At 37.3% G+C, this 18,371-nt stretch overlaps 1 protein-coding gene and 1 long non-coding RNA gene across 30 annotated transcripts in view; both read left to right on the top strand.

The window, feature by feature from the left end:
• The window catches only part of GRIA4 (glutamate ionotropic receptor AMPA type subunit 4), a 362,056-nt gene that overhangs the window by 171,254 nt on the left and 172,431 nt on the right, over positions 1–18,371 (top strand). The window lies entirely within an intron of this gene.
• On the top strand, positions 1,451–9,514 carry LOC146399838 (uncharacterized). The gene is made up of 2 exons (XR_014815167.1): positions 1,451–4,919; positions 5,208–9,514. It is a non-coding gene; the product is annotated as an uncharacterized LOC146399838 (long non-coding RNA).

Raw genomic sequence — 18,371 nt, forward strand, 5'->3', positions numbered from 1 at the left:
ATTTTTGTTTTACACAGGAAAATATTCTATTTGTTACTACGCTATTGGCTAATGAATTAACTAACAGTCATAGCAGCCTTGCTGTGGGGTGGCAGTTGCAGTCACTGGAAGACAGCTTGCCAATTGTTAACCTCTTTCTTTCCTCTGAGAGGAAGGGCAAGAGGAGGAGCTAGACCTCAACCAGCCAGGGTCTACTGTTCTCGTTAGCCATCTGGTCACCTGCTGAAGGTGATCTAAAGGACCCCGCAGGCAAAGACACTTGCAAGCAAATCAGTTTAGTGAACTATCACAGTAAAAACCTATCTTTAAAAGTTTATTCTGTTAGGTCCTAAAGACATCTGTCCTCAAGGGGGCTACAATGGGTGACCACACCCATAAATCTTAATGTAACAAAGCAACGTTTCTGGAATATGGGTGGTTAAAGTAATGAGGAAAAGAAATTCCCTGAGGAACTTTTCCAAAATATACCTGTCTCCAACTTTATTCCTGAGACCTAGCTGAATCTCTAAAGAAGTTATATGTAAATGTTCAAGCTTGCCTGGATATTTAGCTAAATGTCCCTCACCATCTCTGCAGCACCCTTCAGAATTTCACCCGACACCTGGAGACAGGAGTATGCAGACTTTTTTTGTGTAAGCTACAATAAGGGAAAAGGCAAATGTTTGTTGGCTTCCTTCTTCAGAATTATTTTTATGAGAAAGTGCAATATTTGCAACTATTAGCATTTAAAAATTTTTATTACTACTTGCTTTTTTAAGGCTGCTGTTTCTGAAGCTATCTAGCATGCACTGCAATAGTGATTGCAATGTTACAACTTTTAGCAAATTATATGCAAGATGAGATTTTACAAGCTTTGGGAAGAGGTAGGAGAGGGATGAGCTCTTTGGAAGTGATGAGTTGCATTTTTATCAGAGTGCAATCACCCCTTCTCCCAATTATAAAATTATCCATACAGGGAGTCTTAAGTGGTAGGACAAGAAGGGAAGCAGTCACCATTAACTGTGTGGCTGAGAGAGCTGCAGGGAATGTAACAGCACTACCAAGAGTGGATGGTGAGGGAGTCGTATTAAAAACACTTTGTGACTTTCAGATTTCCTTCTAGAGTCTTAGACTATAAAGGAGATAGAATTGAAAATACTCAGTGCAACCTATCTGGGGAGCAAAAGCAAGGAGACCTTTAATCTTAGCTCTTCAGTTCCTTTTTCCCTCACCCTATCTCCCACATTCTTTCGGTGTGTCACGTCCTAAATGTCACCTCCCCAAAGGCAGCTTCTGATGCAGCAGCTTCAGGCTGACTGAAATTGCTTAGTCTGGAGAGGAACTTTTCAGTGCCCACCTATGAATGAGATGGTTGATATTATTGGTATACTTTATTGTTTTTAAAAAACGAAACTCAGACTAGACTCCCTGATAAAATACAGGATACCAAGTTAAATTTGAATTTCAGGTAAACAGTAATTTTTTTTAGAAAAGCATATTCCAAATGTTGCATGGGAAATACTTAAAAAATTATTTGATGTTTTCCAAAATTCAAATTAAACTGAACGTCCAGGATTTTTTATTTACTATACGTGGTAATCTTGGACTCTGCTCACATTACAAAGCTAGACCATGACAAAGTCGGTAAAGAACGTTTAGAGTTTGTACTCACTCTCCTGGGCTAGAATTCACAAAGGTCGGCATTCTCATGGTACTCATTTGTTCCCTTCTATCCCTACCATCCTTTGCTTCACCTCTCCCTCCCTTACTTTTCAGAAATCTCCCTCCCTTACTTTTCAGAAAGGGAACCCATGGACTGTGATTTCCGTGAAAGACGGTTCCATTAGTGTACCTGGAATGGACATCTGGACAGCTGGGAGGATGTTGAAGAAGAGAAAGGAAAACACCCTCAGTAGATTTTGAATATCTCTTTATTTTGCCAAGGGTGATTTCTGTTATTTTAGAACTGACTCATTTATTCACAAATGCTTTTGACTTCCTATTGTGAACTGGCAGTCCTTTGTTCTCTCCAGATTACTGCCCGCTTGCTTCCTCCGCCCTTTCCCGTGTGACATACAGGGATGGAATATTTCACATTTATTTGATAAGCATTTATGGATTAAACCAGGCTTCATGTTGTAAATAATAGGTCATGAAGAATTATATTAAATTTGATGTATTGGAGCCTTTAGAAACTCTTTTTCAGCCATCTCATTGTCCAGATTAGAACACTGAGACCCAGGCAAGTTCTGAATTGTCCTTTCCACACTTTCTAGTGTGACATGAAGATCACACCATGCCCAGACTTTGCACTCAGTCACACTGTAGTTTGAATCCCTTCTCTGTCACCTTTGTTCTTTTAGGAAACTTATATAACCTTCATGAACCTATTTTCTCCTCCTTAGATATAGTGGTGATAATAATAACCTAATTGGGTTTTGGAGTAAATTAAGCATGAACATCAAGTAACTAATATGGAGTGGAACTCTGTGTTTCTTTCTTTCCTCTCTTCCTCACTTATAAACTTGTCATAACTACATAATTTATAGCCCAAATGACAACTCCAGGCTGCTGATTCTTACCTTCTCTCCAAATCATTCTGTTCATAAACAGACATACAACAGGAAGATTAGGGAACAGTGTTTGGGTTCTTATTTTAAAGATGATTTTAAAGAAATTAAGAATGACCAGCTAGTATCTTCATCTAGGGTAGGAAATAAGGATCAAAGTTAGCCTGAAGAGTGAGACTTGCCATTTTTTATAAGGGTAAAGTGGAAGGGAGGAAGAAGAAGGACTCATAAAACCACAACTGGTCTATGCATATTCAGATAATGGATTAATTGGAAACCCTCAATAAGGAGGATTTTATCTATTATGTAAAGTGTTTCACATTCAGCAATGTTATGTAGAGCTTAAAGTATTTTCAAGAATTGGACAGTTGTAATAAAATTCATAGTGTTGATCCTGAGTCATTAAAGTCCAAGAATAGTTCTGCAAAACAAAGAAATTCTAGAAGGTATGTGGTAAAGGCAAAAACATTCTTGTCTTATACTTTATAAATGACTCTAGGTAGATAAACAAGCAGCGATTTTTGCTGGGGAAAAAAAATAGTATGGAGACACTGTTAATTATTTCTAACTCTAACTAGATCTAGGAAAGCCTCAAAAGAAAGATAGCAAATGTACAGGCTCTGGGGTCAGGTAATAAGGCTTTGAATGTGGACTCTGACACTTTCTAGCTATGCAGTATCAGACATTTTACCTGAACCCATCTAACTACTCATTTCCATATTGGTATAAACTAGGATTCTGATAGTGTCCTATTCATAGGAGTCTGTGAACAATCCTCTCTTCAGAAAGTGCTAAGTGCCTAGCCCAGTGCTCAAAGTGCTGAGGAAACAGGAACAACACAAGATAGATATTTACAGATTGTAAAAATCATGAAGGAGACAACTAAGAGAACACTTGAGAGAGTCAGGGTTTGAAGAGGGAGGGACTGCTGCTTAGAAGGTGGTCCTGGAAAGCCTCTTTTTCAGGTTGCATTTCCTGAGATCTGAAGGATAAGAGAGAATCAGCTTCAATGGAAAACCAAAAAAAAGGCGGGAGGGTAAAAACTTTCTGTAAGATGAAAACGCAAGTGCAAATGTGCTGAACTAGGATTTCCCATTGTGGCTCAGTGGTTAACGAATCTGGCTAGGAACAATGAGGTTTTGGGTTCAATCCCTGGCCTTGCTCAGCGGGTTAAAGATCCCGCGTTGCCCTGAGCTGTAGTGTAGGTCACAGATGCGACTCAGATCCTGCGTTGCAGTGGCTCTGGTGTAAGCTGGTGGCTACAGCTCTGATTAGACCCCTAGCCTGGGAACCTCCACATGCTGTGGCGTGCGGCCCTAGAAAAGACCAAAAAATAAATAAATAAATGTGCTGAACTAAACAAACAAACAAATAAACTCATTGTGTAGCAAAATGAACAAGAGGAGGACAAGGGCTGTGATTTGAGGTTAATGAGAGAAGTAGAGCCTTTTAACTTTTGCTAAGAAGTTTGGGTTTCATTGTAAGAGCAAAATGAGTTCATGAAGATATTTAAATAGAAGACGACTGGATATGATTTACTCTTACAGTTTAAAAAAATTATGTGGCTGCTACACAGAAAATGAATTTTAGTATCTGATATATACTTAGTGTCTAATAAATGTTACTAATTAATAGGTTATTGTTACTTAATAATAAAATTATGCTAATCGTTATTGTTGATATCAGTCTAAATGTACAAGAAGAATACTAGTGATAGGTCATGATCATTTATAGAAATTAAAATGATATGGCCTCTACCATTAAGTAGGATAAATTATTTTGTAGCAGATGTTGCTTTCTGTGTACCCCGAGCAAATTAATCTCTCTGAAATTTAGTGTTTTGATTTGTAAAATGGTAATAATGGTAAGGCTGTTGGGATTTAAATGAGAAAACATAAAATGCCTAGTAGACAAATAAATGCTACTCATTATTATCATTTTAAGTGAATACACAAAGGAGAAAACAAAATTGGATACATTTTTCAGCCTCAGATCCTTGAGAACACAAGCAACATATACAGATATAAATTCATAGCAATCCGTGTTAGCATCTATTGTCATATATTCCTGCCCAGCTCTTCCTTTTACTCCTTATGCTTTGGGGAATCTCTACCAATTCATGGATAGTCCCTACCAAGGATGTAGGGACCTGCTTGTCATTAACCCCATAACACAGGACCCATACTTTGCCAAACTATCATATCCTCCCCCCAGCCATAGTGACTGATTCTGATATGGGCATGTGATCCAAGCTTGGCCAGTCAGGGAATTTTCTGCCACAGCAATAAGAAAAAACTTTTTGTTGCACTGACTACATAGGTAAGTTGAGCCTGGGGCTCCAATAGTCCTTTTTGTTCATTGAGAAATAGAGTCCTGGGAGTTCCCGTCGTGGCGCAGTGGTTAACGAATCCGACTAGGAACCATGAGGTTGCGGGTTCGGTCCCTGCCCTTGCTCAGTGGGTTAAAGGATCCGGCGTTGCCGTGAGCTGTGGTGTAGATTGCAGACGCGGCTCGGATCCCGCGTTGCTGTGGCTCTGGCGTAGGCCAGTGGCTACAGCTCCGATTCGACCCCTAGCCTGGGAACCTCCATATGCCGCGGGAGCGGCCCAAAGAAAGAGCAAAACAGACAAAAAAAAAAAAAAAAAAAAAAAGAAATAGAGTCCTAATGACAATGTGTAATGCTCTAAATCAGGCAATACCCAAAGCCTTCTTTTCTACTGGACATCTCCAGTTAACATGAGTCAATAAATCCCCTATTTTGCTTAAACCAGTGTCACGGATCAAAGATTCCTATCTAATAAACTAGTGCAATTTCAGGTCAGTTCTGGAAGTATGTTTATCCACTTTGGACAGGTATTTATTGTTCACCAAAGTAAATCCTTTACTTAGTTTCAAAAAAAGGGACTTAGAAATATAATCAGCTGAAGCAAGAAGCGTCACTATTAAACGACTTACAGAAAGGTAAATGGTAATGTCCTTCCCTTCCCAGAGTCCTGTTGTTCCTCCTATTCTTCATCTGTTCTCTCACCTGACTCTTGACCTTCCTCACCTGCCAGGTCACCCTTAATTCTGAGAGCTGTGTCCTTTCTGTTGCCTAGGCCATCTGCTGTCAATGCTGTTCCAGCTGCTACTGCTGAAGTAAGAAGCTTTTAGATACACTGACATGTGTATATATTCAAGGGGTTTATATGAGTGAAAAATGACCCCAAAAAATCTTGTATGAATCAATCCAGTGCATTAGCAGAGTTGATAGGACTTGGAAATAATTTCTGCTATATCTAAATTTAAATAAATATTTTAGAAATCTATCTGCTTCAAGGAGCATATAATTTTAATAGGAAAAGGTCATACTTTCTTATGAAATTTCCCAATTTAAGGTTGATTGACTATGCCAAGATATTCATCCATTGTTCTACATGTTTCCAGGAATTAATTAATTAAGATACAATTCGTCCTTATTGCCCAGTAGCCCACTCCTGTCATACATACCACTCTGGGTGTGTATGAGTGATGGAGTGATGAAAATTTCCAGGAATTAGATAGGGTGATAGTTGTACAACAATGTGAATATACTAAAAATTATTAAATTGTACACTTTTAAAAAGTGAATTTTATGGCATAGGAATTACATTTGGTTTCTTTTTTGTAAAGATAGCATGTTCAAGAAGAACAATACAACTCAATTTTTTGGATAACCAAAATCTTGTGAAATATCTATAGAATTTACTGTAACAATACTTATCACATTCAAATCGTATTTAAATATGGTGAAATAAAGTCGGTTGCTTCCCCTCTTAGAATTTTCCACAATAACAAACAAGAAAATTAGATACAACCATAAAGTTCATCATTGTTCTGGAAAACAACAGAAACCTTAAAACAAACAAAACAACTATTTATTTATCAAAAATTTACCCAAAGCAGTATCAGGCAGGGTTATAGTAGAAGGCAATGTGGAAAACACATCAAGGCCACAGGTCTCTGAAGAAATGGGAAATTATTTGTCTTAAAGTGAGAGGCACAACTTGAGATATAAAACCTAAATTTCATGTCTGTGACAGCAATAGATCATAGTGGCAAGAGTTTCTCTGGATTCAGTTTTGTTCTGAGATGTAGAGGAGATATTGCTAATAAGGACTAACATAGATCATCTGTATTTGCTCTGAGACAAATCCCCATAGCTGGCAGAGGTGGGGGTCTGACGGAGAAGAGAAGGTTTACATCACCAACAACCTTTCCTCTGGATGGGAGAAGTAAAAGTGCAACAAACTCATAGGCAAAACCTGAGCTTTTAGGGAAAAATTTTTTCCCTACAACAGAGCACCAGCCATCCTTTTCCAACATATATTGTCTACAAATAGATACTTCAGGGAAAAAAAATGACTACCTTCAAAAGTTAATAATCAAAAAGGACACAGCCCAGGGAGGGGGAGGTACAAGAGGGAGGAGGTGGGAAGGATGTAAATGGTGAAAACTACTAAAGAACATACACCAAAAAAATTGAATCTAGTGAAACTTATGGTTAACATCTTTTTTAGAACATTTTTGTTTATTTTCTATTCTTCCAGTTTTATTGAGTTATCATTGACATATAGCTCTATATAAGTTTAAGGTATATAATGTAATAACTTGATTTACATACATCATAAAATGATTACAATTAGTAATCCATAATCTCATACATATACAAAATAAAAGAAAAACAAGTTTTTATATGATGAGAACTCCTAGGATTTATGATCGTAACAATTTTCATATATAACATACAGCAGTGTTTATTATATTTATCATGCTGTACATTATATCTCTAGTACTTATTTATCTTGTAGCTGGAAATTTGTAGTACCTTTTGACTGTCTTCATCCTATGCCCCTTCTCCCGGCCCACAGTTTCTGGTAACCGCAAGTCTGAGCTCTTATGCTATGAGGTCTTTAGTGGGCAAACATTTTAATTCAATGATGCAAGCACTTAAATGAAGAAAGAATACAAAGCAGAGATCCAGATGCTCAAGAGTAGAGCTCAGGAAAGTAATGTAAGGGGAAAAAAGAAATAAAGATGAAATTAGAAGAACAAGTGAGAATCGCTATTACTAAATATGAGTCATCAAAAGTGAGCCAAATAAAGTTTAACCAAAAACTTTTTAGAGATTAAATAGCAAATTTCAGTTATGGAAGACAGGCCCAGAAAAACTACCAAATGCATAATGAAAATTCCAAGAATTGGTTAGGAAAAAGCAATGTTTGGTTTGGAGCCTAATGAGTTTGAAATGCCCATGCCACCTTCATATGGAGATGTTCCATAGAGAGTTGGAGGTACAGGTCTATTACTCAGGAGAGAGGTGAATACAACTTCACAGTTACATTGTTTTCTTGTTCAGAGAGTACCTGGGTAACCTACTGCACAGCATAACTTGCATTTCAGTTCCACCTGTTGTAACCACTGATACTTACAGAGAGCTAATATCCATCTTTTTGCTAGCTAAGTTATTTTTATCTAAATATTCAGTTAACAGTTTATTACACATAATAATAGTGACAGAGATGGTTCAGATGGATAGCATTCTTAGAATGGCCACAAACTTCCTCTGAGTGAAGCTTCAGTCGCCTTAGAGCACAAAATGCCTGCTGAGAGCAATCGGGTGACAAATGCAACTTTCACAGACTGACCTTGTCCCTTCATGTGCATAAAAGAGGGCATAGTGGGAATCAAATGGCCAAAGGGCAAGCAGCAGGACAGAAAATGCAGCCAAGAAGAGCTTGTGCTAATAGCCATACATAAGTGACCTTTACTCCATGATCCTGACATGCACTTAATGTAGGCCTCTGAAAATGGCTACAAGTTTGATAAAGGATTTTAGAAGTCATATGTTTTAAGCCTAATAGTTCCTCTGTTTTTAATCAAAGTCTAATGACTGTAACAAAATCAAGCCATGTGAATTGTTGGATTTCATGACCATTCATTTTTGACAAGGAAATTAGGACAATGGAAGAAAATTTTCTCTTCATCTTCTAAGGCACATGGATTAAGAACCTAAAAAGCAGCCATTCAAGTTTGAACAGTTCATTTTTAGTATATTATTTTTCCCTTGAGACATGGTAAAACATTTTATGGTTTTAGGAAGAACTAGGGCAACTCAGGGTAGAAAAGTAGAAATGGACCTGTAATCTGCATGCTTGGTGTAAAACTCAAGAACCTGTGGCCTAAAGTCAATATCTGGCTTTAGATCTTGGCTCTTTCATATACTATTATTGTGACCTTCTGCAAGAGAGTTACCATTCTGCACCTTAATTTTCATATCTGTTTGAATGAAAATGACCATATATTTGTTTGGATGACAATTATTTCTTATAATTCACTCACAGCAGTGCTCAGCACATAACATATGTTCAATTACTTTTGTATTTTATAACATGCATATATTATCATACACTGTCATAAGTAAGCCTCTCAACAATGCAATGAAATCTATAGACATTCCTATGTCTCTGATTGGTTGAATTGTGTCCCCTTAAAAAAAAAAACTTTGAAATTCCAATGTCCAATATCTCAGAACATGACCTTATTTGATCAGAGGGTTATTATAGATTTTTTAGTTAACACGAGGTCATACTGGAGTAAGGTGCCCTTAATCAGATATGACTGGGGAGTCCTGATAAGAAAACCAGGTGAAGCTAGAGACACAAAGGAATAATGCCATGTGACAACAAAAAGCAAAGATTGAAGGTATACAGCTCTAAGACAAGGACAGCAAAGATTAGAAGCAAACCATCAGAAGCTAGGAAAAGGCAGTTTCCCCTACAGGCTTCAGAGGGAGCATATAGCCCTGCCCATGCCTTGATTTTGGATTTCTAGCCTGCAGAACTATGAAACAATGCACTTCTGTTGTTTTAAGCCATCAAGTTTGTGGTACTTTGTCATCACAGCTATAAAAAACTAACATAATCCCCATTTCACAAATAAAGAAATTCAGGCCCCAGGTAGTAAGAGATTTATAATCCAAGATCACACAATTAATACGTAAAGGATGCCACATGTTTTGGATTTAAGACCCAATTCCTTGTCTTTTCATACATCTCCCACTTTAGCCATCTCCTCAACTAATCCTTCCCCGCATGTGCCAGGCATAGCAAGGAAAATGTATTTTGGCTGGCTCCTCTATGCTGGGCATCACACTGAGCAATTTTTTTATGCAATGTTTTCTCAACCAGAAATAGTTTCCTCCACTTTCCCTTCATGAAAATGCTTACCCTTCAAATGTCAGATCAAATACCCCCAATCCATGTTTTTCATCTAGGTAATCAGAATTACTCCTTTTTTTCCTGTTTATATCCATATCCTGTCATTCACTATTTCATTTATCTCTCATTTCATCCAATTGTGTTTGCAAGTGGTTAGTAGACTGTATTAGTCTGTCAACCTTATGAATTTAAATTCCTTAAAGTTAAAATAGTAATAATAATCTTTTAGGGAACAATAAACTAAGTCACTCACAACTTTGAAATACAGGTTTTGCTACATATGCTTATGCTATATGTAATCTCTATCCAATTCTCCAACCCAGAAATTGATCAACACGCTGTTAGAGACAGAGGGAGGACTTCCATGACAGTATATGAGGCTTGAGCTTCCAGTAGTTTGTTGCCATTGCTATTGTTTTAATTGCTTCCCCATTTATACCGCTATTGACCCTATAGGCAAAACCTGACTTCTGTACACAAACACCAAATTAAGTCTCAGAGACAGAATTTGGGGTGAAGCAGGAAGAACAGCTTTATTGCTTTGCCAGGCAAAGGAAGCCATAGGAGGATAATGCTCTCAAAAGTGTATCCTCCCTTGAGAGAGGTTTGCAAGGAGTCTTACAGGTTTAGCTCAAAAAACAGGGCTTATTGATAAGGAGCAGTGTGCCCACATTTTTCTCCCTCAGTAGATCATTTCGAAGTCATCCAGGCCAGCACCAGGGGTCCAGTGACAGTTTCTGGTCGTCTTCAGGGTCATCACACCATGACCTTTCCTCTGGAATGAGGAAAGCTTACAAGTGCTCAGTGTAACTATAACCAGAAAATGATCATTAGTGAAAGAAAGCAATTAAGCAAGGAAGAAATAGTTATGAAAAAGCCGATTAGAGTGAGGGGGTAGGCCAACGCAAGGCATGACATAATGGAGACTGTTTTAACTAGGTTTTAGCTGTTAACAACCCTTCTTCCTTAATTTTGTGCCTTCTGTTAAATTTTAAATTTCACTGAATCTTTAGAAGACCTTGAACTGAGAGCATACTTCTAAATACTCAAAAAAATGGTGAGATGAAAACTTAGACTCAAAAGTTATGCATTTTAGAAATTCTTTTCAGGAACTAACATGCTAAAACGGCAAGGGAAAAGTCAAAATCTGAATGATTTAATTAAAATTGTATCGAAGCAATTTAATTTTGGCAATATCACTCCCAAAGAAAATTTGAAAGGATCTTACTAATTTAAAGTCTGTAATTTTATTTCTTGTCCATAATTTCTCCAAAAATTTTATGTTTAAAAAAAAAAAAAAACAAAAAACTGCACACATGGACACCACATTAGGCCAATGGCTGATATAAACCATGACTTATCATGTTAAGCAGAGTCAGGCTGATTTCACTGCTGCCCTGAAGTATCCACATAATGCAGCAGAACTATTACATATTGCAGATGAGTTAGTCTAAGATTTGCTAGCCATAAAGGTTCCCAGAACTGGGAAAATCCTTATGCTGTAGAACAATTTGCATTACAAAGAGATGCTAATACCAAAAGCTTAAGTGGAACTGAAAATGCTTAGCTTTAAGCCAAACCATCCCTTTGTATACATAATGTTATTTTAACTCCAGTAGCACCTTTCATTCTTCAAGGCAATAAGGCGCTTGACAATGATATAAATATGGTTTCCTGATGAGTATGTAATAATAATCGAGATTAAGTTTAAATACCAGCCTGAAGACTTGGTTGGGAGCTCTGCCTGAGGCTTACCCCAAAGGAAAGCAGAAAGAGGAAAAAAGAAATTCATTGACATTTTTCTTTTCTTTTGGTTGATTTTAGAGAATGATTTGTAAGTTTGGGAAAGTTAGATACATACTATTAGTGTTTATGCTTATGCAGGTTGATGTCACCCAGTAGATCTTAAACTCTTGGGAAGAAAACATATTTTAACCACTCTTGCAAGTATGTAATATTCAGCATAATGTTGCCAAATAGCAGGGTGTTCAGGAAATGCCCTGATTTCTTTTCTACCTTGATTTCCTTTTGCCATATTTGCTCACATTCTTATTCTATTTCCTGGTAAGCTTACTTAAATTTTGCTGTGTTTTGGTAACCAAGTAATTAAGTGTGATGAACTGGGCTTTAAATCAGCCTTCTGATATGTCTTAATTAAGTATCTTCTTAACGTAATAATCAAAGAATGGCAGGAAAAAAAGTAAAACTATCTAAAATGGAAGTTTTGAGTTAATATGTCACAAAATTAAACAGCCAAAATGGATTTTTTTATGGGAGTGTATAATATTTGGGAATGACTTTGCAAAGTCTGAATATAAATATTAAATAAATATATTTTGTTAGCCAGTCCCTTTCTGCTACCTTTAATATAACTGATGCTCCTGAACATTCCTACTTTCATAATATTCTACATTCTCAGTTCTTTTTAGCATTTATAGGCTATTCCCAATGTTTTCTGTTCTTTTACAATGAAGATGGTGCTAAGCAATGTATTAACTCTCAGTTCAATCTCATTTCATATTTCCCCATTAATTTGTTCAGGTTTTCTATCAGGTCCTTCTCAAATGCATTGTGATAAAGCAGGGTTATTATCACTGCTTACAAAACCTTGTTTGGAATTATTATGTTTGTTGACAGATTGATCTGTGTCTCCCACCAGATTTACAAGCATTGGTTTTGAGTTATTATACAACAGATTTTGAATTACAGAAATAACCAATTATAGAACACAGAGGTGAATTTCTTTTTCTTCTCTTGTAGTCATCCAGTGTCTTCTAAGAACATGCAATGGTTAGGTTCTTATGGAAAAGATAAGTTACTAAGCTAAAAAAAGAAAAGAGATCAAAAAATGGGGGAGAGAGGACAAGACAGACACATTTGATAAAACATGGATAAAAAGCTTGAAGAACTGCTTGTGTGAAACTTGAGAAAGCAGTTGGTGGAAAGGGTATTTTGCATGACTGAGTGGAAACAACAGGCAAAAATAGTAAGGGTGGCATTCTCCCAAGAGATTGTGGTTACTGTTACCTTTCTTGAAACATGATAAATGGATCTAAAATTAAATGCTACTTTTCAAGTCCTGGCATAGTGTACAAAGTATATTAATACCTGTGGATGTTGCAGTTGGAACTAACAATGGAGTTTGAAACTCCAGGTAACTATTAAGCTCTACATGGTTTAAATCTGAAGGATGTTTCTGAGATAGGATTTGTATTATTTTAATTAGTGCATAAGTTATGAGCTGAATTCCATTGCCCCAAAACTCATGTGTTGAAGCCCTAGCCCCAGAACCTCAATTCAACTATATCTGAAGCTAGGGCCTCTAAAGAAGTTAAGTTAAAATGAGGTCACTGGGGTAGGCCCTAATCCAGGCTGACTGGCATCCTTATAAAAAGAGGAGATTTGGACACAGAGTGACACCAGGGTGTGCACAAGGAAAAGACCATTTGAGGACACAGAGAGAAGGCAGCCATTTGCTAGCCAAGGAAGGAGGCCCTAGAAGAAACAAAACCCCTCAGCATCTTGATCTTGAACTTCCAGCCACCACAAATGTGAGAAATACATTTCTATTGTTTAAGCTTCCCAGTTTGTTATTTTGTTATGGCAGCCCTACAACTAATATAGCATGCAAATGGTTTTAAAAGTCAAACAGTTTAATTAGACTTAAAAATGCTCAATAGGCTCCTGCTCCATGCCCTGCTCATTCCAATTCCCTCATCCCAATTCCCATTCCCCAGAGGCATTTGCTGTCAGGACTTTTGGTTTTTCTTTCTAGGTTTTATACACCTACCTATTTTGAAATAGCATTTTCTTCTTAAATTTTTCATTAAATAATATCTAATGACTTCTTACTAAGAAAAATGGGGATTTAGCTCTTCAGTGGCTTATTCCACTAAAACAAAACACACCTACGTACACATTTCATCTCGCCCATCTTTACAATAGTCATTGTAATATTTGATGGTTTCACTTCTGTGCTTACTGAAATATTATGCATAGTTGAGCAATATACAGCCACATGATTATTATAATTGTTTTCTCTGGAGTTAATAATTGCCTCACAGATTGTACACAACTATCAGGTCAGTTATCTCTCCAGGAAGATCCCCTTATAAACTAAGGGTGGCCTCATTTTGAAGAGATTGCCACAGTCATTTGAAGGCTGCATAATCTACTGCAGGCATTTCCTTAAACAGTTTTTATTTTGTGCCCAGTCTGTGACAGTGGATGCGTTGTCATAGTACAATGATCCATCCAGGGAGTAATGGTGGCAGTCTGAGTAGCACAAGCTCAATCAGTGCTTGATTCCAGTCTCATCAGAGAATGGGCCCATTCCCATTATTAGTCACTGAGGCCTGTGAATGACTCAGTTTAATCAACAGCCGCAATTTTCCCCCAAATTTGTGGTTATCGCTAATCTGCCAGTTTGTAATTTTCTAAGTATCCAGACAAAAGGATAAGGCCATTAGCAATCACCCATGAGTCAGTAAAAATATAGCAAGGTTTGTGAAGGGGAGCATTAGGCAAACTTATGAGACTGGACTTGAGTTCTACCCACTAAACATAGTGACCACATCCATTTTCAATTCTGCAAGCATTTCACTGGACATCTCTGGGTTTCAGCCGAGCTGAACCATCAGCAAAGTAGGCTCAGGCATTTAGAGGAATTGCTGTGAACTGGAGATAGCACTGAGGCAGAGATTTGGTTCAGGCAGAGGAATGCAATTTTTAACCTAAAATTGATATGCTGCTGTGTCTAGGACAGCTATATGCTTGAATACATCATTGCTGTCTAACACTTTGAGGTTTGCTGGGCCCTTCTACCTTGTTAGGCACAGATCCAAGTTGACTTACCTCAAAATGGAAATGTCAAGCTAAAGAGTCAGGACAGGGTAAGATAATGGATAAATATCCAAAGAGCTATAAAACATTGAGTCCCTTGCCTCCCTGATGTACTTAGACATGTGTGTATATAACCTTTACTTCCCCTTGAGGAGATATAACCCCACCGTGAAACATTTTTCTCCTTAAAGCGGCTGACATTGAGGTAGTTGGAGGGAGGAAATGTGGAAAATGGAGAGAGCTTGAAAGAAGAAAGTGACTCTGTGCCCGTCAGCTGGCTGTTGTTTTCACTTTCCATCTCAAGCTGTGTTGCTGCTAGACTTTTAGACTCCTTTGGGTCAGTTTCTTATTCTGCTGTGTCAGCTGCATCAGCATTACAACCAAATCTAGGGCATTAAGAACCTCCAAATTAGTCAATACCTCATCTATGGTTTCTGATTAAAGTTCACTTATCTCAGGAAATCCACCCAAAAGGATCATAGCGCCCTTTCAACAACCAACACCCACTATAAACAAACAAACAAATGAAACAACCCTTTGACATTTTGTTATCTTCTCTGAATGGATGGAAGTTTGTCAGGATGGGCTGCAAGAGGGGCTAAGCTCAATAACCTTACTGAGGACATGCTTCCTGAACAGGCATTACACCCCCACCCCCATCTTCCAAACAAACCAGCCCAAGCTGTAACAAATTTCTCTCCTTTCTCCCTCAGTGAGAGAACACAACTCTGAAAATATTATTTGGAAAGTGGAAAACCCTCTTTCCACACAGAAAGAATAGTAGTAATGCTTCATACAGTAAAACAGACCTGAGACTAAACACCACATTGGCAAGTAAATCCCCTGCCTGGAATAACTAGGGCACTGTTTGGGCAGCAGTCTTTGAACTTACTTCCTGTTACTCAAACGGCAAGCACCACTTCAGTTCCTTCACATTAATAGGCAATAAAGTGAAGGATAATTTGCCGCCTTTCTTGGCAATACAGTTTAGTCAACATTTTGCTACCGATTCCTGTGGATTTCCTTTAAAGCCTGTCAATCAGCCTATGAGACATTTATCCTTCTGCTCTTAGAAAACCCTATGTCTCTGCATCCCATCGTCATTGCCAAAACTGTCAAGAATTGTAATGGGTCTGAGATTTTACCCTATCTGTAATCAAGCTAGTTATCCGGATACTGTTTATGAATGTGGAAGAAGACAAAATCTCCTGGATCAAAGATGAAGGACAGTTTACTACTCATAGCAATCACAGTAGCTAGAGTATCATCGTTTTTGTGTCCATTCCCAGCCCCATTTTCCAGAAGATGAAACAGAGAGTCAAGTGACACCTACATACACAGCAGTTTGTCCCTAAGGAAAAGAACCCTGAGTTTAGGGATCTCCAGTCTTTTATCATAGGCAGGAAGCATGCCTAACCCTATGCTCTAAAGGGACACACTATCTTTATCTTCCAAAGCTGTAAACAAACCTACTATTTGCCTTAGAAGAAGATGCTATCTCTCTTTTCTGAGGCTGTTTGCTATACAACTATCTATGAAAAGATAGTCTGGAGCAAAGGTAGTTCTCACAAGACATGCATAAGTGTGAGAGGCCAGGAAGAGTCATCTCCCAACAATAGGTATGAGAGAAACATTTGTTCTTGAATTAATTATTCTGACTAAATTGTTTCAAAGTTATTGCCCTTCATTTCTGGGAACTTTACTATTGCTTCTTTGGTAATTTCCTCTTTGTGTATTTCCCTTTCTAAAACTCCTTTAACTGTAAGATTTTCTGGCTTTATTTTCTTATTTTCTTATGTTTCTTCCCTTTCTATCCTTTTTTTTTTTTTTTGGTACTTTATGAGAAATTTTCTCAACTTTTTTCTTCCCACTCAGTTATTAAATTTTTAATATCTTCTGTCATTTTTTAATTTCCAAATTTAAGTTTTAAGTTTCTTCTTTTAAGTTTTTGAATATTTCAAGAGCTTACTCTTTTTCTGCTTAATGGGGAATGTACTTTCTCTTAGTTCTCTGAGCGTACTAATTATAGTGGTTTTTTGTTTTCTGAGTCTTCTACTCTCTGCATTGCCATGTTCCCTTTAAGTTCTTGTTTTCATCTCTGCCTTTAATCTTAGAAGCCTTTCTTGAAATGTATGATGTTCCTTACCTATTTAGCCTTACTTAAGATTGATAGAAAAAAAAACAAAAACAAAAACAAAAAAACGTGACTACAAGCTCTGTAGCAATACCTGGTGCTTGTCAAGTGATTGCCCTCATTATAGAATGATTGAGCAAGACCCTGGCTGTTTCAACTCCCTAAGTCTTTCGTCTTGGACTAATCAATATCCCCAGGAAGAATCATCAATCTCTTGTTTATTGTATGTAACCCTAGCTGCCACAATTCTTGGAAATGAGCTGGAGATAGGGACTAAGATTCTTCATCTTTCAAAAGATAGACTTTTATATTATCCCCCTTGTTCAATATAGTACCCTTATCCTAAGCTCTATGGGTGTTCTCTGCAAGCAGTTAACTACCTGTCTCCCGCCAGCATTGAAGAGAAAATCTGGAAGACTCCCCCACTCTATTCGTTATTTAGCCCTATTGATTGACCAGACTTCAGAAGTCACTGGCATCTTCAAATCTTGAGTTGTTGGTGTTTTGCAGCATTATTTATTTTGATTCTTGCTTCTCCCATTGTAGACACATAGCTTTCAACTCTCTCTGTTTGTCTAAATATGTCACCACTTAGCCATTTGCTTTTTAGCTTCCAATATTTTTATTGACATCTCTAGTGTGCTCTCTTATAGCTTTTCTAATTCTCGGTCCTTCTGTGGGTTTTTACCTTGGTTTTATCCCTTTACAATATCATTTTAGTTGGATTTCAGAAGGAAGCAAAATATACATTTGTATTCAGTCTGCCATATTTAACCAGAACAGTGATAGATTTTTATGGAGGGGAAGGCCTGTGGAGATTTAAAAAAGCAAAATAGGAAGAGACTGTCACTTCCCATAGATGAAATGGGAACTTCATATGTTAATTGAGATCAGTGTTTGCCAAGCTCCAAAGATGCCAAAATAGAAGTTTTAAAGCTCAGCAATCACTTTCAAATGACCTAGTGGAATATCTAGGCTCCCACTTAAAAACGTAAAATGAAAATGGTTTTCAGGCTTGTGTAATTCTAAAGTGTCTACTTGAAATCCGAATAGATCCCAAAAATATACACTCAAACCAAGAATTCACAAAATATTGCCATAGCAAAATAGTATTTTTTCATATACAATTGTTTAAAATGATTAAAGGAGATAATTTACAAACAAATATTTCCTGAAGCAGGCAGTCTCCATTCTCAAGGGTCCAGAACACTGCAAAATACAGCAGAAGGTAGGAAGTTTTTATAGGATAAAAAATAAGAGAAAAACAAAATGAATAAAGAACAAAGAAATGCATATAGAGCTTAGAGTTGGCTTGGTGCTTGGAGACTCACTGACTGGATATACTGAGTTTCTGGTTAAGTAGCACATTAACAGGGACACAAAAATGTCGACTAAAAAAAAGCACAAGGTAAAAGTTGAGAATTATGTTTTATTAGGTGGACTTGCTGAGGACTCAAGCCTGGGAGACAAACTCTTAGATAGTTCTGAGGAACAGTTCTGAAAAGGTAAGGCAAGAGCCAGGATATATAGGAGTTTTTGCAACAAAAACAAGCTCGTTAGAATATCAAAAGATTACCATTAATTAAAGAAAACTAAACATCTAAAGTT

The sequence above is a fragment of the Sus scrofa genome, chromosome 9 (genome assembly GCF_054392235.1).
Source record: "Sus scrofa isolate SSC_HxYL_T2T_F1_AM1 chromosome 9, Sscrofa_HxYL_maternal_Yorkshire_Landrace_v2.0, whole genome shotgun sequence".
NCBI lineage: Eukaryota > Metazoa > Chordata > Mammalia > Artiodactyla > Suidae > Sus > Sus scrofa.